The sequence below is a fragment of the Mus caroli genome, chromosome 5, assembly GCF_900094665.2.
Source record: "Mus caroli chromosome 5, CAROLI_EIJ_v1.1, whole genome shotgun sequence".
Taxonomy (NCBI): Eukaryota; Metazoa; Chordata; class Mammalia; order Rodentia; family Muridae; genus Mus; species Mus caroli.
The window spans coordinates 135,008,069-135,015,998 of record NC_034574.1 but is presented as its reverse complement, the minus strand read 5'-3'; positions in this window follow the sequence as shown (position 1 = coordinate 135,015,998).

Here is a 7,930-nt window from a genome sequence, read left to right as displayed (position 1 = left end):
GAGGCAGAGCATCATGGGAAGGGTGTGATGGAGGAGGGAAACACTTCACCTTTTGGTGGCCAGGAAACAGAGAAAGGACTTGTAGATCAGTCAGGGGAGGGGAGATCCTTCAAGGACCCAACCAGTCTCTGCTTCCATAACCTCAGCAGTCTACTCCAATTTAAAAGTTAACTCATCAATTAATTCGTGAGTGTGTTTGTGTGTATGTGTGTGCATATATGTGTACATGCTGCGGTTAGAGGACAACCTTGGGTGTCATTGCTTAGTTGCTGCCAATGATTTTTATGCATGTGTATGTATATATGTACATGTGTATTTATATATGTATGTATGTGTGCATGTATGTATGTGCATGTGTATGCATGTTTGTGTGCATATGTATGTGTATGTATGTGTGTGTCTGTCTGTATCTGTGCATGTATGTGTGTATGTATACATGTGTTTGTGTGTATATGTGTGTATGTATACATGTGTTTGTATGTATATGTATGTATGTATGTATGTATGTATGTATGTTTGTATGTGTGTATATGTGTGTGTGTATGTGTCAAGAGTTTAGCCTTGGATATCACTCTTCAGAAGCCATCTTGTTTCTTGAGACAGGGTCTTTCACTGGTCTGAATCTTGTTGATCGGGTTAGACTGGCAGTCCAGTGAGCACTAGGAATCTGCCTGTTTTTACTTCCCCTATGCTGGGATTCTAAGAATGCTCAACTATACACACACACACACACACACACACACACACACACACACAAATTTTATCAGACTCAGATCTGTGTGTGTGTGTGCACACATTTGTATGCACCTTTTGAGACAGGGTCTCACTCTGTAACCTTGGCTTGGCCTGGGACTCACTATGTAGTTTAGGCAGGCTTCTAACTCACTGCCTGCTTCTGCCTCTCAAGCGCTTTCACTAAAGGTGTGCACCACCACAGCTGGTCCATTTTAATTTTTAAGACCTCTTCTATGCCAGCTACAGCCTTTGAAGCCCACATCTGCTGTGAACTCCAGCTGTTAGTGTGCCCCCACTTGCTGGATACTTTTATCCAGGGCTCCCATTGCTTAAAAAAAAAAAAAGTCCCAGACAGTGCCCATGACCTTCTAGGATCTTCTCCAAGATCACCGCTCTTCTCAGTAATGGGCTTTGGACACTTCTGTATTTTCTATTGCTGTAACACAATACCACAGACTGCTTAAATTATAGAGTTATAGAGAGAAAGGGCTTATTTGGATTTATGTTATGATTCAAGGTAAACCATGAACAAGAGAGGAGGGATATGTAAACTACCCAGCCAGGCAAGTTATTTCACTCAGAATCACTCCTTAGATAACCCCATGGCCTACTAATCCAATAAATGTGTAAGTGGATTGGTCCATTCAGGAGGTCAGAGTCCTATTCCCCTTTTAAAGGTCCCACCAGGCTTAATTCTTATAATATCTTACAAGAATTAAATTTCAATGAATTCCAGAAGGGAGAATAACATATAAACTCCACCTGTGTTCTACATGTTGATCTGTTGATTTCTGAGTCTAAATGTCTAAGGCACCTGTGTTCAATGGTTAACACCCATCTAAATTCCCCAATGAGGGGGTGGGGGCATGGCTCAGTGGTAGAACCCCTGCCTAGAATCCCCCAGTGAGGGGTTGGGGGTGTTGCTCAGTGGTAGAGCCCCTGCCTAGAATCCCCCAGTGAGGGGCTGGGGTGTGGCTCAGTGGTAGAGCCCCTGCCTAGAATTCCCCAGTGAGGAGCCTGGGTGTGGCTCAGTGGTAGAGTCCTTGCTTAGCATGAACGAGGCCCTGGGTTTGGTCCACAGTTCCACACCATTTTATCTGTTTTAATGAACATGTAGTTGTATCTCATGGTGCTCTAGGCTTTTTCAGGGTTGAGCACACTTTCTATGCTTATTATGAATGTGAAGGATCAAGGATTCTATTATGTGAAGTGTTTGTCTAAACCTCTCTTTCTCTCCAAGTTATTTGAAGTCAGGTTCTCTCTATTTATTCCTGATTGTACTGAAACTCATTCTGTAGACCAGGTTGGCCTTAAACTCACAGAGATCTGCCTGCCTTTGCCTCTGCCTCTGCCTCGAGTGCTGGGATTAAAGGCGTGCACCACCACTCTTGGCTCCTTTTCTTCTTTGTCAGAGCTGTGTTCAATATGTGCTCCACATCTGTGAGCTGCCTTCCCTCACATTTAATGACATTTCCTGATAGACAGAGCTGTATGTTTAATGATTTTAAAGACAGGATCCCATTGTGAGTTCAGATTGACCTCAAACTCATGGGAGTCCTCCTGTCTCAGCGTCCCAGGTGCTGGGAGTGTACACACACTGTGCCCAACAGAAGCTCTTACATGAAAGTTCAAGGCTTGAGTACTTTCCTCTAAGTTGAATGTTCTGTGCCCTCTTTTCTTCTGGAATCTGACTTTGGTTTTACCTCTTCCCTTTAGATCCACATTCTGCATCGTACAAAATGTGTTTGGCATCTGTGGGTGTGTTGTGTCTGTTGATTATTGTATGTTCTGCATGCATGTTTCTGTGTGCATGCACATGGATGGGTACATGTGGTACATGTTGTGTGTTGCATGTGTGCTTATGTATGTGTGTGTATTACATGTTGTGTGTTTACATGTATGAGTGTTGCCTGCAAGGTGGCATGTGTACATATGTTACATGTGGTGTGTGTGTGAACACATTGATATATGTGTGGTGTGAATGTTGTGTGTATGGGTGTGTGTGTGTGTGTGTGTGTGTGGAGGTTGATGGTGGGTATCTTTGATTGCTCTTCACTTTACTTTTGAGACTGTGTCTTTCACTGACCCTAGCACTCACCAGTTCAGCCATGCCTGCCGGCCAGTGAGATCCAGAACTCCTTCTTTCCAGTGCTAGAACTACCAGCTTGCACTGCCACACCGGGCTCTTTGCGTGAGTTCTGGGGGAACAAACGCCAGTTCTCACATTTGTGTGGCAAGCACTTTAACAACAGCCATCTCCTCAGCTCTTTTGGATACAATTTTTACATGTGAGACAGGTGTCAGGATGAATGTGCCCCTTGTGGAAATCCAGAGGCTGCTGGGCATTTATTGAAGAGTGATGCTGTCAATCAAATGGCCATCCGTGTACAGATCTGGCCTCTATTCTGCCCCAAATGGCCCCCTAGTCCCTCTGGGTGCCCATAGCATAGATTTCATGACTGCAGCTTTTATGTAAGCCCATCTCCAGACTTTATTTCCTCCTTTCAACTTTGTCCTTCACAACTGCAGAGAGCCCTCTCACTCAGCAAGGCCAGCTTGTCTTTCTATTTATTTATTTGCCACTTTGTTGACGCTTTTAGAATCCAAAATGAAAAATTGTACCAACGCCTCCATATAAAACCAAAACCCTGCTGATATTCCATACTTGAGACGGGTGAGAGAGGCTGACGCGCATCCACTTGCACCTCCTGGCTCATTTCCATCCCGTCCCTCAGTCATCTGCTTGTTCCATATGTATTTATTGAGCTCTTGCTGTGTGTCAGGCCCTGTGCAAAGTGTAAGGGAAAGAAAACGGGTGAGCAGAGAACAGACACGGGCATCGGGGAGACGGCACAGACAAAGTACTGAGTTCATCGTCAGAACATCGGGTGGGTGGGAGGGGAAGCCGGGCATAGGAGCATGTGTCTGAAATTCCAGTTCTGGGGAACTGGACATAGGTGGATCCCTGGGGCTTGCTGGATGATTAGCCTAGCAAAATTATCAATGAGCTCAAGGTTCAGAAAGAGACAATTTCCCCTTGAAACAGACAGACAGATGGACAGACACAGACACACACACACACACACACACACACACACTCAGACAGAGACAGAAACAGAGAGACAGAGACAGAGAGAAACAGAGAGACAGAGAGAAACAGAGAGACAGAGAGAAACGAGAGAGAGAGAGACAGAAAGACAGAGAAACAGAGGCAGAGCCAGAGTGAGACAGAGAGACAGAGACAGAGAGAAACAGAGACAGAGAGAGACAGATTTCCTTTAATGATTCTAGCTTTGAGAAGACAAAGATGTCATTAACTACAAATAAATCATTGCGTTTCCTATTGTGAAGAGGGTTATGAAGGAGAGAGAAAGGTATGAACGAGACAATCCAGAGGGTTGTAGGTGGGTGGTTAGGAAGGTTGAATATGGGAAGGGGCAGGTTGTTCTGAGCAGGAGCTAAAACAGTGCAGGGGTCCTGAGGCAGGCCAGTGTCAATCAGGCCTGAAAACAGCAGAAAGAGGCACATGTCCTAGAAACTAACTTACTCCCTCCCTCCCTTCTCTTTCTTTCCCCTCTTTCTCATTATCTCTGTCTCTCTGTGTCTCTGTCTCTGTCTCTCTGTCTCTCTCTCTCCAGGGTCTCGTTATATATCTAAGGGTGACCTGGAACCTCTAATTCTCCTGCCTTCACTCAAAGCTCCCCCTGTGCCCAGTGCTGTATTACAGATGTGCAACATCCTGCTACAATCAAGTGACATTTCTTAGGTGAGGGCTTTGTGTAGAAATGGCTCCTTCAGAGGCTGGCAGCTCCCTGACATGGGGATCGAATTCCCACCATTTTGTTTCCATTTTCTGAATAATTTACTGTGCGGGGTGGGGTGGGGAGGGGTGGGTTCAGTAGCATTTGTGGAATTCCCTGTCTCCACTTAATCAGGATTTAGAAGTGCTTGTTCACACAGCCCACAAGCTCACCTCTGACTTTTTGAATAGATGAGTTATTTGCCTTGTTTAAGTGTTGGTAAGAGAAGGAAATCAAATTAATAACCCATGCAAGCATGCCCCAGACCTTCTGGTTTATGTTTAAAGATTTAACATCACCCATTTATTAACTTCTCCATTAATTTATAAGAGCCTCTAGCTCTTAGCTACCTAAAAACCCTTCTTGGAACATTGTAGGATGTGGAGAAATAAGTAAATAATTAGAATGATAATGTCTGCTGACCTTGGGGTCAGTGAAAGTAAAGAATTGGTTGTTATGGGCTGTGTGCTCAACTGACCGTGAGTAGCCTTGTCATTAACAAGGTCAATAACAGAAAAGTTGGAAACTCTGGACACCAAGAAGACATCATGTGATGAACGCCATCCATCATACACGGTGACACTTTAACACTGGGCACAGTAGCAAGAAACAGATCTGGTGTGGTGTGGTGAGTGTAGGCTAGACACACGCATGTTCTCACTACCCTTGGTGGTGTGGTCTTAGGAAAGCACATTATGTAAAGGCCTGTCGGTTTCTATGGACACCTCTTACTACCCACCTCATAGAACTCTCCCTCCCTCCCTCCCTCCCTCCCTCCCTCCCTCCCTCCCTCTCTCCCTTCCTTCCTTTCTCTCTCCCTCTTTTCTTTTCTCCTTTCTTTGAGACAGGGACTTATATATCCAGAAACAGCAATCCTCCTGTCTCTACTGCCCTGCTCCCCGAGCTCTGTGCTGTGTCACAAGTGTGTACCACCCTGGGGTCTGTGAGCCAGTCTGAACTCCCACTCATTTATTTAAAGCCTGTCTTTGGAGTGGCTTTTACTTGGATGTATGCACATGTCCATGTTGTCTGTGTGCACATGTGTGTGCATGCAGGCAGAGGCCAGACAACACTTGAGTGTTGTCCTTAATCCCTCTCCACTTTGGTTTTTGAGACAGAGGTCTTACTGAGTCCAGAGCCCCAGACTGATTCACATTCACTGATTCAGCAAGCCCCAGAGATCTTTTTGTTTCTGTGTGCCCAGTGCTGGGATTATAGGCACTACTTGCTGTGCCTGTGCTTTTTACATGGTTCTGGGGATTTGAATCCAGGTCTTCATAGTGCATTGGCTGGAGTTCTCAGCACCTCTCTCCAGGTTACTGTGGACTCATGTCTTAGCTAAGGTTCCATCACTATGAGGAGACACCATGACCTCTGTAACTCTTATAAAGGCAAACATTTAATTGGTCCTGGCTTACAGTTTCAGAGGTTCAGTCCATTATCATCATAGCAGAAAGCATGCCACCATGCTAGCCGACATGGTGCTGGAGAAGGAGCTGAGAATTCTACATCTTGATTCAAAGGCAGCCAGGAGAGTCTGTCATCCTTGGGCAGCTAGGAGGAAACCCTCTTCTGCAATAGGTGGAGCTTGAGCATAGGAGACCTCCAAAGCCCACCCCACAGTGACACACTTCCTCCAACAAGGCCACACCTCCTAATAGTACCACCCCCTGTGGGCCAAGCATATTCAAACCACCACAGTTTGTTTTGGCCACAACTTCCTATTGTGGAGTTTTTCTTTCCAACTGAAACACTATGTGCTCCTTCAAAGGTATGTCCCTGGGTATGCTCCTGGATGTTCTTTGAACTGTTTTGGCTTATCAAAAAGTTTGGGCTCAGCGGTTTCCATTTCTTCTTCTAAAATGTCTTAGAGAACCCAGGTTTCCTTTGGAAGTTGTCTTGTTTTTAATGAGGCATTTGCTGTCTTCAGGAGGGAGTGCTTACTTCAAAGAATGCATCCCCACGTTGCACAGAACTTTTCTCAGGCTTTGGATGGAAATTCTCTTTAAGTCCATTTCTGTCTGGGAGCTTGGCACAGGTGGAGAAATTTGTTTAGCATCTGCCAAAATTCTTCCTCCTCCTCATCAGCAGCAGAGTTCACAGGGATCCATGGTCACGCTGGACTAGATGTCAGCTTGAACATGCTCGGTGGAGACACTCAGTTCAGAGGAAGGTAAAAGACTCTACCCCAAAGACCCCTTGGTTGAGTTGTTATGGGGTGTGTGAACAAAGATTCGCTGGCTTCATTCTCGAAGAACTAAAATTAGAAGTACCATATGTGACCCAGCTGTCCTCCTGGGTAGACAGCTGAGGGACTGTCAGCCAATGTGCCTCAGGGTTACCTGCATGCCTGTGTCTGTTGCTGCAGTGTTTGCACTTGGTGGAAGCAGCCTTGATGTCTGTCAACAGAACAGTAGAGAAAACACGTATACACACACACACACACACACACCCCACACAGTGGTGTTTTTGTCAGCAACCTAGAAGAAAGAAATTATGTCGTTTGCAGGGAAATCACAGATCATTTTGTTAAATGATTTAGAGCATGTTATGCTTTCTCCCACATATGTATATACATATATATGTATGTACATGTGTTCCATGATAAATACATGTGTGTTTGATCAGAAAATAGAAGGGCGATTGTGTGGGGAGAGAAAGAGGCTGAAAGGAGGGAGGGGAAGAAAGGGTATGTTGGAGAGAAGCAAAATATTTTGTTTTCTCTCATGTGGAGTCTAGATATATATTTCTATATATTATATGTCTATATGTTATATGGATGTATATTACATGGATATGCATATTACATGCTGTCCTACTTAGGTTCCTCTGTTGCTGAGATAAAACTCATGACCAAAAGCAACTTGCACATACCATGACATCATGGAGAGGAGTCAGGCAGGAACCAGGAGGTAGGGACTGAGGCAGAAGCCATCGAGGAATGCTGCTTACTGACTTGCTCCTCATGGCTCACTGGGCTTGCTTTATTACATGCTCCATGATCTCTTGCCTAGGGATGGAACCACCCACAATGGGATGGGTTCTCCCACATCACTCATTAATCAAGGTACATTAATGTACCACAGACTTGCTTACTGGCTAATCTGATGGAGATATTTCCTCAGTTGAGGGTTCCTCTTCATAGGAGGCTCTAGCTTGTGTCAAGATAACAAAGTCCCAACAGGACAATATTGTATAGATATATAAAGATGTGACATGGAAGAAGAAAGATGGGCTATTATCTCCTGGAACTGTGAGTCAAAAACAGCCCTTCCTCCTTTAACTTGCTGTGGTCAGGTATTTTGTCATAGTAGTGGGGTAAATAATCAACAGAGCTCCCTAAGCCCAGCATATATATATATATATATATATATATATATATATATATATATATA